The sequence below is a fragment of the Polypterus senegalus genome, chromosome 6 (assembly GCF_016835505.1).
Source record: "Polypterus senegalus isolate Bchr_013 chromosome 6, ASM1683550v1, whole genome shotgun sequence".
NCBI lineage: Eukaryota > Metazoa > Chordata > Cladistia > Polypteriformes > Polypteridae > Polypterus > Polypterus senegalus.
Window position 1 is genome coordinate 51587257 of NC_053159.1, and position 14897 is coordinate 51602153.

Here is a 14897-nt window from a genome sequence, read left to right on the forward strand (position 1 = left end):
CAATGAATGTGAAATTTAATGTACATGCACATGCCTACAGCCCCAACCCAACTCCTCACAGAAACTTCACATATTTGAATATGCAAATCAATATAAAATAGCCCCTTCCCTTCAGTGGTTTGTAAAAAGACAATGGCAGAATCATGTGAAAAAAAAAAACTTCTGCAAATTCGAATTGGAGGTTCTGCTAAGTGAAGTGGAGGCAAGGAAAAACATTTTTTGGTGGCGTAAGTAGTGGCACAAGCAATAAAAGGAAAATGATGTGGCACAGTGTTGCGGAGGCACTCAAAATCTCAGATTCAGAAAGTCACACAGTGCCCAAAGTAAGAAAGAAGTGGTCATATCAAAGTCACTGTCAAAAGACAGGTTGCAGCCCATCATCTGAGTGTCAGCACCACTGGAGGAGGTAGCAAAATTCTGGGGCTCACATAGTTTGAGCAGCACGTTGCTGCAATTATGGGCAAGACATTTATAATTAGCATTTTACCAGCAATTAAGGGAGATTCTGACATCACCATGGGTGAAGGTGAGTATTAATTTATTTTGCTTACCATTATACATACCTGTGTAAATAATTTGCATATTTATTAAGACAATCAAGCAGGCAGCAGATGCAGTATTATTTACTGTTTATTCTGTTCCAGACATTATTACAAAAGGTGATCCCCATGCCCAGGATAAGACTCCAGGCAATGATGATGGTGCTAATGCTGTGCTGAGCACATCTTCGGGTGCTGGCTGCTCAAACACCCCTTCCTTGGAAACCACCGGGCAAACATCTGGTTGTGTGCTCACAGATGCTATTCTGGAATCAGAAAATGCATTAGTGAATGCTGTAAGAGATGTAGCCAATAAACTATGGAATATAAAGCAGTACTATGTAATATTGACTACAAATCAAATGAATGTTTAAAAAAATAAATGCTGCCTTTGCTTACCTGTGTTTACATTCTGCTAATTACATTCAATTGAAGTTTTAAATGCTGTCCGATTTGGCTGATCAGTTGGTGGGTTAGGGTCAGGCTCATCATACTGTATCTCCTCAGGTACAGGCAAGCCATGATTTTTTGCCACATTATGCAGCATGTTACATGCTTGCACAATGTAACACACTTTCTGTGGACTATAGAGCGGCACTCCACAAGTCTTATTCAGGCAGTGCCAATGGCCCTTAAGCTGCCCTATAATACGTTCTACCACAGCCTGAGCCTAAGAGTGGAGGTCATTATAATGTTGCTCTTGTTCGGTTAGTGGGCTGGCAGTAGGGTTGAGAAGCCATGTCTTCTGAGGGTACCTGCTGTGACCTAAGTAATTGTGTTATATGGTTACATCATATAAATAATTTACAATATTGATCAAAAGGGGTAATATTAAAAGTCTTATCTTACCTAGAAGCCAGCCATCAGGCCCAGCACCATTTTAAAACTGGTTACCAACACTACTTTTTCTCAGGATGAATGAATCATGAGTCAAAACAGGGCATCGTGTGAAAACATTAAGCATTTTCACATCACAGATGATTTGCACCTCAAAAGACTGGAAGCTGGTACCAGTAAAGCACACAGATCCAAAAGGAGAGGTCTTGAAAATCTCAATCAACTTAGGAGCCAGTCATTATCATGTGCCAAGAAATCAGTATAATCTCTAAATACGTGCTCTCTTCTGATTCTTCCATTTGCAATGTTTTCTAACAATGCTAATGCAGCCATGGTAGTTTAAAAAGTTTGGCCATTGTGTGCACCATTATATTGTTACAAATTAATTGCAATCAAGTGCCTTCAATTTGTAAATAATATGCAGTTAATTTCAATGTATTTGATGATGTTGGCAAAAATGAGCAGAAAAGTGTGTATGCGTAGTATGAGGCTGCCATGAAAATGTGCATGGCTTTACGCAAACTTTAGTTTTTATACATCTCGAAGTGTGCTTGAAAACGGGTGGACACAACATTTTTATGCATACACACAGATTATACATGAGATGACAGGTGTCATGACAAAAGTAGAAAATCAAATATGCAAGCAAGTGAGGGAACCTAGCACTATGGCCTTCTTATAAATAAGATAACTATACTGAGTGGAATATTGTTTATCCACTAAGGTACAGTGAATACTGAAACCACTGCATATTTATGGTGTTATCATTGCAAAATTATTAATGCAATGATTGAGGTCATGTAATGCTTCTAAAGCAGAGATATTAGAAAAACATCAGAACAAGATCAGAATAAAAAATAAATAATGGAAATGTGATCTGTTGATCCAAAAACATTAAAATACACAAAAATGTGCAAAACAAAACCCTACAATTATTACAGGTTTACTGAAAACATCATGTGCTGCACACATCCATTCACCTCCATGTAGATTTACCATAGAAATACGTACATAAAATAGTGTCAACCATAGTAAACAACAATGATGTGAAAAGATAGGAATAATTTCCAATATTATTTAGTATACTTAGTACATTAAATGAAATGCACCCACTGTTTTCTACATGTTTCTGACTCCCTTGCTTCAGTTATGTCTCTCTATATTCCTCTGTCCTTCATGTGTTGCTATTACTGGACTTTACCTGTTTATTTCTCTCTTCTTTCCATCTGAGGTAGGGTTCCCTAAAAATGACATTCCTCTTACGCCTCAAAATTGAAAGATCCTAAAATGTCCTCTCCTTTTCTTTTATACTTATTAGGACAGGTATATGTTAGGCAGGGTTGGTATTTTGTATTATTTAATTGTTTTTGTTTTATATAAAATTCCACATGATTTACATACATTTTTATGTAAAGCAATTATTATTTGAGGCCAATACAAAACAGATCAGAGTTCCTTGAAATCTGTGCAAAGTACATGGAACTCTGATTTTCATGAAATTATAAATTTTCACTATATTGCATTATCAGTCATAAAAAAAAAACAACTCTATATACGTCCATTTCAGAGTACTTGAGCACACACATCCACATTTACTCACGCTGATCAAATTTGGTGTTACTTATCAAAAAAAAGTCTGATAATGTAATGTTTTATTCAAGCATTTCAGAGGGAGAATTCACCTCCACTAACACTACAATCCCTGAATCCTATGAAAAAACTCACAATCCCAGGCCCCCTTAAATTCCTTCACACCTCTCCATTAGCATCTTTTGTTTTGCAAATGTTTCGATCAGCACCAGCAGCAGGCAGCCTGCTATCCCATCCCCCCACCGATGCAGCTTGTCATACACAAAGTTCTCCCAGTTCAAGTCTGTTTATCTGGGTGTAAGGTGCCTTGAATTGTACAGGGTAATTAATATATTATTATTTGGAACACATACATTTAATGTGTGTTCCGTGTCTACAACAATCTGTATAAATGTAGGATGACAGGAAATGCAAGGCAAGAAATGTTGAACACATAACTAGAACAGAAACTTTTTTCATGTTCTACTAATAATTGGCCAGATGCTGATGTAAAGTGTATAATGTGTTAAGACTGAAGTCCAAATATCAAATAAACACTTTCACATAAGACACAGACATAACAAAACACATATGCCTTTTTTTCAAGAATTTAACCTAAGTAAAAGATATATGTCTGCTTGGCTGGTGTTGAGGTAAGAACTGCTGTCTCTAAGCCAAGAAGTGGTGGGTTCAATCCCTGGGCTTTCATGCACTAACTGCTTTGAGCAGTGAGTGACTATTTATTACTACTATTATAGAATAATAATGTCTGTAACATCTGGTGTAAATTTATGACGTTTTGTTTCATTATTCAATTTTATTTTCACTTTCCCCTTGATCTGACACTGTTAGTTTTCAAATAAAGATATGCTATAACAAAGGTAAACTCAGATGAGGATGAGGGCTCTACATCAGAGAAAGAGAACAGAAGCCCTCCCTGCAAGAAATGTTCACTCACACATAAGAACAACGCAGCTGCACCAGGCATAAAGGCAAAAGATGGCACCGTTTGGATGCAGCAAGACATCCTATGTAGCTTTGATTTTATTCTTGTGGTTGTTGTCTTTCTGGAAACCAAAGCTGCTCCCAAGGTGGATGTTTCCTGCAGACTGGATCAGGTATTTCTCAATGATGTCTCTATATTTTGCTGCATTCATTTTGCCTTCTACTTCACAAAACTTCTAGGGCCAGAAGCATTTCCATAGCATATGTGTTTTTGATGGCCAAAAAACTCTATTTTAGTATCCTTTGACCACAGAATCTTCTACCAGCTGACTTCATAGTATCCCATGCTTGTGGCTCTCTATAACAACGTCATTTGTGTCTCCAATAAAGCTGTGACTGGTAAAGCATTAGTTGTGCTGAGCAGAGTATTTCCATTATCAACCACTGTAGCTTCTAACTGTAACTGTATCAGGGTTATTGTTGGTGACCCCAAACACCAGTCCTGCACAAACACTCAGTTTTTGTGGACAGCCTTTCTAAACAGATTTCCAGCTGTTCTTTACATTTTTAATGACTGATTTAACTGTACTATATGGGATATGCAGTGACTTGGTTATTTTCCTGTTGCCATCCTCTGACTTTTCATTCACCTATTCAATAAGCTGCTCATATGTGTACTTTCATTTTCATTATGTAGGTTAGGCCTGTGGAAGAATAATTTTAGGGTAAAAGAGCATTTGTCTTAAAGAAATATCATAAATGGTTAATAAATGTCAGAAACCAGATAAAGGTCAACTGAACAACAAAATGTACTGAAAAACGACTAACATATGACTAACAAGTCAGCAGATTTCCTGTAAACAACTAGAATGGACAATTTTTACATGTACAGAAATTTCAAGGGTGGTGGCTCAACTCAAGAGTATAAAGAAGAACCAGAATATAATATAATAGTCTTTTATTTTATACAAGTCATTTGGGTGTAAACCAACAAACCAACCAGAGTAAAATGTATGCATTGATTGACACTGTATGTAAATTCAACAGTTTATAAAATGAACCTCTATTCTTTGTTTCTCTAAGCATTCTGACTATGCTGTAATAGACTGTTTTTGAAGAATGCTCCCTCTAAGGCATTTTGCCAAGGAGTAATTAACTACTTTAGGGCTGATTTTGTTTTGTTCTTTTCTTCCAGGGCTGAATATTTTTCTAAAAATTCACTATTTAAAAAAAGAATACAAAGCAATGGTTTAACACATCAAATCAACATAGAATATTTATTTTTGACAAATGTTGCGCTCTTGTATGTTATATGAGCCTGCATATTATACGATTTCACTAATATATCACATACATTTTACACAGCAAAATCCTGCAAAGTACGATAACGCTCAGAACAGCCAATTGTATGCATTGTCACATTGCACTGCTTACAATATGTGTTGCATTGGTGCCTCTTTTTCAATTATCTGTTGCTGTAGTCAGGTTTGTACTTTTTGTCCTTGTATGTTGCAGAAAGGCGGTACTCAATCAGCCTGTCTGGCACTGATCTTTGTGATGGCCTTCCTCGCTTTGCCAAAGGCACTGCAACATACCCTGCCAGCAAGCAGTTGACCACCCTCTTGTGGAAATCCGTTGCATTCTTGGTGCTGTCACTGTTTGCCTGCTTGAACATTATATAACCATTTGTGAGTGCAATCTCATGCATGCGATGGTACATGGTATGGCACCACTTGGTGGACTTATGGTCGTAAGCGTATGACCCCAGCATCTGATCCAGTTGATCAACTCCCGCCATTTTACAGTTATACTCTTCCAGTGCAACTGGCTTATCTAGCTTCCTACTTTCTGGGTTTCCCTTTTGATTAATAACTTTCTCACATATACTGTTGGTGTGTACTGTAGAGAGACAAGTCACCCATCTGACGTCATACCATGCCACTGCCACCAAGTTTTCCACCCGCATTAAAACAATATTGTCACCTCTTTTCATTTTCAGCCTGTCTGGCTTCAGCTGTGAAGGCATGTATCTCCTGTTCACCCTCACTGTACTACAAGCTCCAATTTCCCTTCTCTGCAATTCAGGTGATGTATAAAAATTGTCTATTGCCCTCAACCCCTCCTGTTGTCAAAAGTTAACATCCACCATAAAAGAGTTAAAAGATACAAAGAACAGCTTTGCTCCTGTCTGATTACTGATTCGTCCTGTCTTTCTTTAATAAGATGTTAAATTTCTACCACAGGTCGTGATACTGACTCACCATAAGCTGTTCTTTCTAAATACAAGTGCATTTATACTACCGTCAATTAAATCCCCTTGACTACAGGCAGGTGATCTTCATTGAATGAATTATGCAACTTCTAAAACCAATTCACTGCACTAGTGATGACTGAGCTCTGTCAATACTTACAAAATCCATATTATATGATTCATATTTAAAATGAATTTAGACCATTTCACATAGATTTGTTTTCACTTTAATGTTAAAAAGTCACTTATCTATACTAATAAAAGGCACTCACTCACTCACTCATCACTAATTCTCCAACTTCCCGTGTAGGTAGAAGGCTGAAATTTGGCAGGCTCATTCCTTACAGCTTACTTACAAAAGTTGGGCAGGTTTCATTTCGAAATTCTACGCGTAATGGTCATAACTGGAACCTATTTTTCTCCATATACTGTAATGGACGTTAGCCCGATAGCCGTGGGGGGCGGAACTGCGTGTGACATCATCACGCCTCCCACGTAATCACGTGAACTGACTGTGACAGCAGTACGTAGTAAAGAAGGAAGAGCTCCCAACAATAAAACAGCGGAGAACCCGTGGATTAAATAAAAAGGCTGCTTAGTTGGAGAAGCAAGGAAAAACGATGACTTATATGGCGTTTGTTTATAAAACAGTGGAGAAGCTGTGTAAACGCTGCCTCACAAAAAAACAGCGGAGTGCCTTATATGGGCAGGCAGTCAGCCAAAGAAGGGAATCAATAAATAACTATAATCGTAATAAAGAAACAAAAAAATAGCGGAGAGCCCACGGATTAAATAAAGGAAATGGGTATCTGAACAGTAAATTAAGTCTAAAATGGCTACACAATAACTATAACAATCGTAATAAACGAACAATAAAACAGTAGAGAACCACAAAGCAAGGAGAAAGGACGGACTTCAACCAATCAGATTTTGAGTTGGTGTCAGTAGGGTCCTTTAGCAGGCGTACGGCGACGTCACCGTATTCAGACCCATTGATTGGATAGAAGCCGATATGAGGAAGTCTACGACGCCATTGAACGCACCATAAACGCTCCGAGCGAAAGATTGTCGCGTGCACTACGGACAAATCCATGGCAGGATTCTGGACAATATTATTTGCCAGACACAGACCAGATTTCAAGACCATGAAAACCTGATGTTTGTCACGCTCCTCAAGCTCCAAAACGTTCGGGAATACAAGAAAAATTTCACGCATGCAGCCTTCTACACTTTAACACAACAGCCACGGAGCGCTTTTGAATCTGTCTCGGCTAATGACGGAACTGACTGTAATGTATGCTATGGATGATTTTGCAGGAAAATCTCCCACTGATCTCCTTGACTTCCTTCATCAGAAAAATCTGAATAAGAGCATGGGGCAGCTGTTCACATTGGTATATTTGGCAGTGAGCATTCCTGTGTACACTGCTTCTGCCGAGCAGACATTTTCAGCCCTAAAGCGAATTCAAATTTTCAATGCCAGGAATACCATAGGGCGGGTTCGCCTTTCACCATTAGCTTCGATGGGGATAGAAAGTGAGGTTTTGATGGAACTGAAGCGCTCCGATAATCCATACGACAGAGTAATTGAACTGTTTTTGAGGAAAGAGAGGACGATGGATTTTGTTTACAAATAATCCGAATTTTTGGTGAGTAAAATGTTTTGATTTTCCTAAATGATATTGCACATTTATGAGTTATTATTGATGTTTTTTATGTGTGTCGCGGCTGTAGCTGCAGTAGAAAGGAAGTTGTTCATCCCTGGTTTGTCTATAAAATAAAGACATTTATTGTGGCTACAGGAGTGTATATATATATACAGTTGAACCTCGGTTTACGAGTAACTTGGTTTACGAGTGTTTTGCAAGACGAGCAAAAATTTTTAATAAATTTTGACTTGAAAAACAAGCGATGTCTTGCAATATGAGTAGTAAGGATACACTTTGTCTGCTGAGCGTCATGTGATCACAACTGAGCTGATGGTTCTTCTCTCTCTCTCCTTATCTCGCTCGCTCGCCCAGCGCGTCTGCATCTCTCTCTCCTTATCTCACTCGCTCGCCCGTTTCTCTCTCTCTCCTTATCTCGCTCACCCAGCCCGTCTCTCTCTCTCTCCTTATCTCGCTCACTCGTCTCTCTCTCACTCTCTGGCAATCCTCTCCTATTCTCCGTCTGAGTCTGTGTGCCTCACTCATATAGTCAACATGATGCAATATTATTTGAAAACGAACAGCGTCAGATCGGGCGCATATTCAAACCCGATCTGACGCTGTTCGTTTTCAAATAATATTGCATTAGTGCGATGATGTTTTTACATATATTGTCTCTTTCATTCATCTTGCGGTTTTGTAATCAGTGACCGTGTTTTTTCCCCGATCTTGCCAGTTCGCACATGTTGCTGTATGGTGCTGTTTCTTTTGTACTCCAGGACATGCAGAGGACAGAATAGTACAGAGCAGTAAGTTCAGCGCTATATGCAATCAGACAGACAAACAGGCAGAGAAGGCACTAGATATATAAATAAACAGGGAAGGCACTGTATAATAGATATATAAAAAAACAGCTAAGGGGATAGATATATAGATAGGTAGGAAGGAAAGGCACTATATGATAGGCAGACAGGGAAGCTACTATATAATAATAAAATTACTGTTATTACTATGTAGATAGACAGGGAGTTCAGCGTCGCAGCGTGTATTCAAATCCGATCTGACGCTGTTCGTTTTCAAATAATATTGCATGTACTTAACTATTTTAGAATAAAAACATACATTTGATTCGTCTTTTTTTTTATTCAGTTCCATTCTCTCAGTTGCGTTCACGACCCCCCCCCCAAATCTGACAATGCTGTTTTCACATAAAAATGCGCTATAACTCAAATTGATTTATTTGGAGACGCGCTATACTCGAATGTGATTTATTTGGGGACGCGCTATACTCGAATGTTATTTATATAGGGAAGAAAGTACAATGTCAGGTGCTCATTCAGTGTAATAGAAACCATAGCACAGAGATGTGTACACTGCAACAAGTACACATGTCGTGAATGTAGGAAGGGTGTGTGGAAATTGTTAATATTTGAATGTGATGATTTTATATAGCACGGATCGGAAATCAGCAGCATTGCACCATGCAAGCTGTCGTATCAACCGCCTACTGTAACTTGCTTTATTTTTTCTTCACTTATAGTCTAGAATAAAAGTGCACTTCTTTTTTATTCTTGTACACCAACATATGTTCCTGTGTTTGAGGGACACAGGCATTCTCAAAAAAATAGACGTGTAATGCCACGAAAAGTGCACGCAGGCACTTCAGTTCGCAAGCATTGGTACGAGAATGCAGTCACAAGTACGCTGCAGAGCTACAGCGTCTTTATGTGAAAACAGCATTCTCAGATGGGGGTAGGGAAGGATCCTGAACACGAATGAGACTGAGAATGAAAAGTGAATAAAAAAAAAAACTAACCTTTACAAGTATCATAAATTACTGGCTGTTACACACTGAAATCAAATGCGTGTTTTTATTCTAAAATAGTAAGAATAAGAGCAGTTTACTTCTCAAAACTGAACCATGTGGGATCAAACTAATGACCTTTTGGATACTAGTCAGTGGCTGATACCATTATGCTACCGTGGTAACCGTATTAAGTGTGTGTCAATGTGGCATGCTAAGGCAGCTTTTTTCTGCAGTTATATTTTTGAATAAAAGCATACTTGTTCTGTTATATTTGTACCTTTTGTGAAAGTGTTTGATATTTGGACTTCAGGCTTCATACATTATATAGTTTATGCTTACATTTTGTCAGTTACTACTACAATATGAAAAACGTTTCTGTTTTAAAAATGTGTTTACACGGATTACTGTAGAAACGGTAATAATGATCTATTATTTCCACTCTAAAACTCCACTTCACTCCCAGATAATCAATCAAGGCATGAGCTGGGAGAAGTTTGTGCACGTTCTAAGTCGTGGGGTGATGGAATAGCCGGCTGCTTGCAGCCTGATTTTTATCAGCACATTTAGATGACAAAAGACGCTGGTGGAGAGCTGTGAACGATTTTAAGAAGCGATTTAAGGTGGGACGGAATTACGAGTTTTTTCGTAGGCTCTGGTAATTCTAGTGTTAATGTAATTGTTTTGTCATTGATATGAGTGTTGCTGTCATATATATATATATATATATACATACATATACACACACACAGACACACACATATAAACATTTATACATAGACATATATACATATAAACATATCTACATATACACATATCCACACATACACATATCTATAGATATATACATATACACATCTACATATTGTGGCAGTAGGGGGCGCTAGTGCTCCCTTGAACCCTCAGGTATAACTCCAGACACCAGGTAAAAGTCCAAGACTCTTTATTTTCCTCTATCACAAATGTGCACCAAGCACCCTCCACACTACTCATACAATAAACTAACAATAATAAACACAATAACCTCTCCTTCTCGCCCAGACACTTTGCTCCTCCACCTCCCAGCACAGCTCTCCTAAGCTTCGTCCTTCCTCCTCCTGACTCCAGCCTCGAATGAATGGAGACAGCCCCTTTTATATGGTTCCTGGATGAGCACCAGGTGTTCCCGGCATTCCTCCTCTGGCCACGCCCCAGCGTGGCGGAAGTGCCGTCTGTCCTTCCGGCTGCTCTCCGGGCACCGTCCTAAATCTTCCCCCCAGCACTTCCTGGTGTGGCGGAAGTGCTGGGGTAACAGGTCCCCAAGGCATTGGGGCGCCTCCTGGCGGTGACCACGGGCCCCTACAGGGTGGAGCTTCCATGCCCTGTACCCGTGGCCCCCAGAGCAACCCAGAAGGCAACCCCCACGTGATCCAGGGTGGGCACAGACCCACATCCGGTCCCTCATGACGTCCCGGCCGGGTCATGGCCCCTGGTATCCCTGACAATATATATAAATATATATACACACACATATACTATATACATACATACAGATAAGGGCGGCACGGTGGCGCAGTGGTAGCGCTGCTGCCTCGCAGTTAGGAGACCCGGGTTCGCTTCCCGGGTCCTCCCTGCGTGGAGTTTGCATGTTCTCCCGTGTCTGCGTGGGTTTCCTCTGGGCGCTCCGGTTTCCTCCCACAATCCAAAGACATGCAGGTTAGGTGGATTGGTGATTCTGAATTGGCCCTAGTGTGTGCTTGGTGTGTGGGTGTGTTTGTGTGTGTCCTGCGGTGGGTTGGCACCCTGCCCAGGATTGGTTCCTGCCTTGTGCCCTGTGTTGGCTGGGATTGGCTCCAGCAGACCCCCGTGACCCTATTCGGATTCAGCGGGTTAGAAGATGGATGGATGGATACATACAGATAAATATACTGTACATATTTACACACACACACACACATATATATATACACATACATACACACACACATACATTATATATATATATATATATATATACTAGTAGAATACCCGCACTTCGCAGCGGAGAAGAGTATATATAAAGTCAAAACTTGAATATATAAAGTCAAACCCGAATATATAAAGTCAAAACTTGAATATATAAAGTCAGCGTCGGTATATATAAAGTCAGCGTCGGTATATATAAAGTCAAACTTGTTTCTGAATATATAAAGTCAGCGTCGGAATATATAAAGTCAGCGATGGAATATATAAAGTTAAAACCTGAATATATAAAGTCAGCGTCGGAATTTATAAACTCATTCCTGAATATATAAAGTCAAAGTCAGAATATATGGATTGAAACGACTCTGAACTGAACTAAGTTAACAAAAACTAAATTAATAAGTTAAAAAAACACTGTTCGGTTAATGTTTTGAAAATGATGCATGTGCCCTGCCCAGGATTGGTTCCTGCCTTGCGCCCAGTGTTGGCTGGGATTGGCTCCAGCAGACCCCCGTGACCCTGTGGTCGGATTCATTGGGTTGGGAAATGGATGGATATTCCAGCGCTGACTTTGTATATTCCGACACTGACTTAATACATTCAAGTTTTGACTTTATATATTCCAGCGCCTACTTTATATATTCTGACGCTGACTTTATATATTTAAGTTTTAACTTTAAATATTCCAATGCCGTCTTTATATACAGTAATCCCTCCTCGATCGCGGGGGTTGCGTTCTAGACCCCCCCGCGATAGGTGAAAATCCGCGAAGTAGATTTGTATGGTTATTTTTATATATATTTTTTTATATATTTTAAGCCCTTATAAACTCTCCCACACTGTTTATAAATATTCCCCGCAGAGTTATACAGCATAATCCCTTGGTATTCTCTTAGATATTAGGTAAGATTCATTGAAATTATGTATATAAACACACTGTTTATATACAGTAAAACCTAAATATTATTTTAAAGATATTGAGTATCTCCGAAATCACATGTTACAGCCATTACGATAGACAGGCCACCAGCAATAAATACGTACAATGCAAGAAAAATAGTATACAGTAAATGTGTGTACAGTGACACTAAACGTACGTACATGTACTAAGTACTGTAAGCAGAAAATTAATTATGGTTACTCACCAACAATGACACGATGACTTGTCCGATAACAATGAGTTTAATTTTACTGCACAACAAAGGAGAGCGTTACAGCTCTTCCAAAGGAGCCACTTCAGACAATTGTGTAGCACTGCCCTTGTTCTTCTTCTGGCAGTCTTCAATCCAAATCCCTAAAGCAGATTCCATCCAGACTACTGCCTTATTACATCCACTTACAACTCAATTTGCACCCTGGTTAAAAGGACACTGCGGCCGTAGATCTTATATTCCTTTCCTACTTTTTAAATAAAAAGAATCGTAGCCTTCAACAAATCCAAAACGTTTACCTTTTCAGCAATCGTTAACATCTTCCATTTGCGCTTGGGCACGGCCCCTGAAGCAGTAGCAGATCATTTTGGAGGGCTTGACTATGCACAAAGATAAACACAAAAGAGCACAACTCTTTACACAGCGAAACACGTTGATGCTGAATGAGTGAGACGAGACTTCCTGGTTAACACTGCATTCAGCAAGCAGGAACTTAACTGCGTGCTCTGATTGGTTAGCTTCTCAGTCAGGAGAACTTAACTGCGTGCTCTGATTGGTTAGCTTCTCAGTCATCCGCCAATAGCATCCCTTGTATGAAATCAACTGGGCAAACCAACTGAGGAAGCATGTACAGGAAGTAAAAAGACACATTGTCCGCAGAACCCGCGAAGCAGCGAAAAATCCGTGTTATATATTTAGTTATGTTTTCATAAAAATATCCGCGATAGAGTGAAGCCGGGAAAGTCGATGCGCGATATAGTGAGGGATTACTGTACTCAGGTATTGACTTTATATATTTGGGAATATATACAAGCTTTGACTTTATATAGTTAAATTTAGTCATCATTGCATACATTTTTCTTCACCATAGAAATTTAAAGACTAAATTCAACTTCCATTCCTACCAAAGATATTTCTGGCGACTAAATAGAACCTACTTGTATCCAAATTCGAGCTATTGAGCTGTCACCTGCCTCCCTGAATAAGTCACCCTTGTTTCGCTATTACTTTTTTACCGTTCATTTAATCATGGCTAGCGGAGGAAAAATTTTAAAATGGAAGGAGGATTACACTGAGTATGGCTTTACCAAAACAATTATTGATGGCGAATAAAGTATCAATTATTCATAAAGCTTCAATTGGTGATCTGTTTTTCTGTGTTAACCTCATATTTTTTTATACTTGTTCTCAAACCAGGGCGGCACAGTGGCGCAGTGGTAGCGCTGCTGCCTCGCAGTTAGGAGACCTGGGTTCGCTTCCCGGGTCCTCCCTGCGTGGAGTTTGCATGTTCTCCCGTGTCTGCGTGGGTTTCCTCCGGGCGCTCCGGTTTCCTCCCACTATCCAAAGACATGCAGGTTAGGTGGATTGGCAATTCTGAATTGGCCCTAGTGTGTGCTTGGTGTGTGGGTGTGTGTCCTGCGGTGGGTTGGCACCCTGCCCAGGATTGGTTCCTGCCTTGTGCCCTGTGTTGGCTGGGATTGGCTCCAGCAGGCCCCCGTGACCCTGTATTCGGATTCAGCGGGTTAGGAAATGGATGGATGGATGGTTCTCAAACCAAGGGGGTGCGAGGGTAAAATGAATTGGGAAGCGCTGATCAATGTAATCGGTGTACCAGGAAATCATGCATTGAGAGAAGTTCCCCTTTGCTTGGAATGCAAAGTGTGATTAAATGCATTATTTTTTAACGCGATATGGAGCACATGCATCAAAGCTTCTCAGCTGTGCTTGTGCTAAGAAAAGGAAACATTTTAAAAATAATGTAACACAATTGTCAATGTAACCTTTTGTAAGTAGTGCCTGGAGGATTCAGAGTGTGTATTAACTTGAGGATTTTTCTGTGAGTATTTGGTGGCAGCATCACAAAAGTCGCTTCCGTAAGACTGCGTTAACTGCGGAGCTCAGCTCAGAGCGAAATGAGGTGAATGGGAGGGTAGATGATGACGTGACTCCCCCACCCGCCTTAACTGTCAATCCCCACAAACACAGTCTCTCGGAATTTGCATAAGCACAGCCCTTCACCTGCAATTTTAACTTAGTTACAAAGTGATCAAAACTCTCGTTTATATCCTGCATCCTCTCATTAAACTTGTATCCCGCATTACCCGTGGGCATGACAAACGCCAGCGGCAGCCTGTCTATGAACTTAATTTAAACTTTAGGTTTACACCGTGCTTTGTTTCCGAAGTAGCAGCACTCATGAATATGGTTGTATAT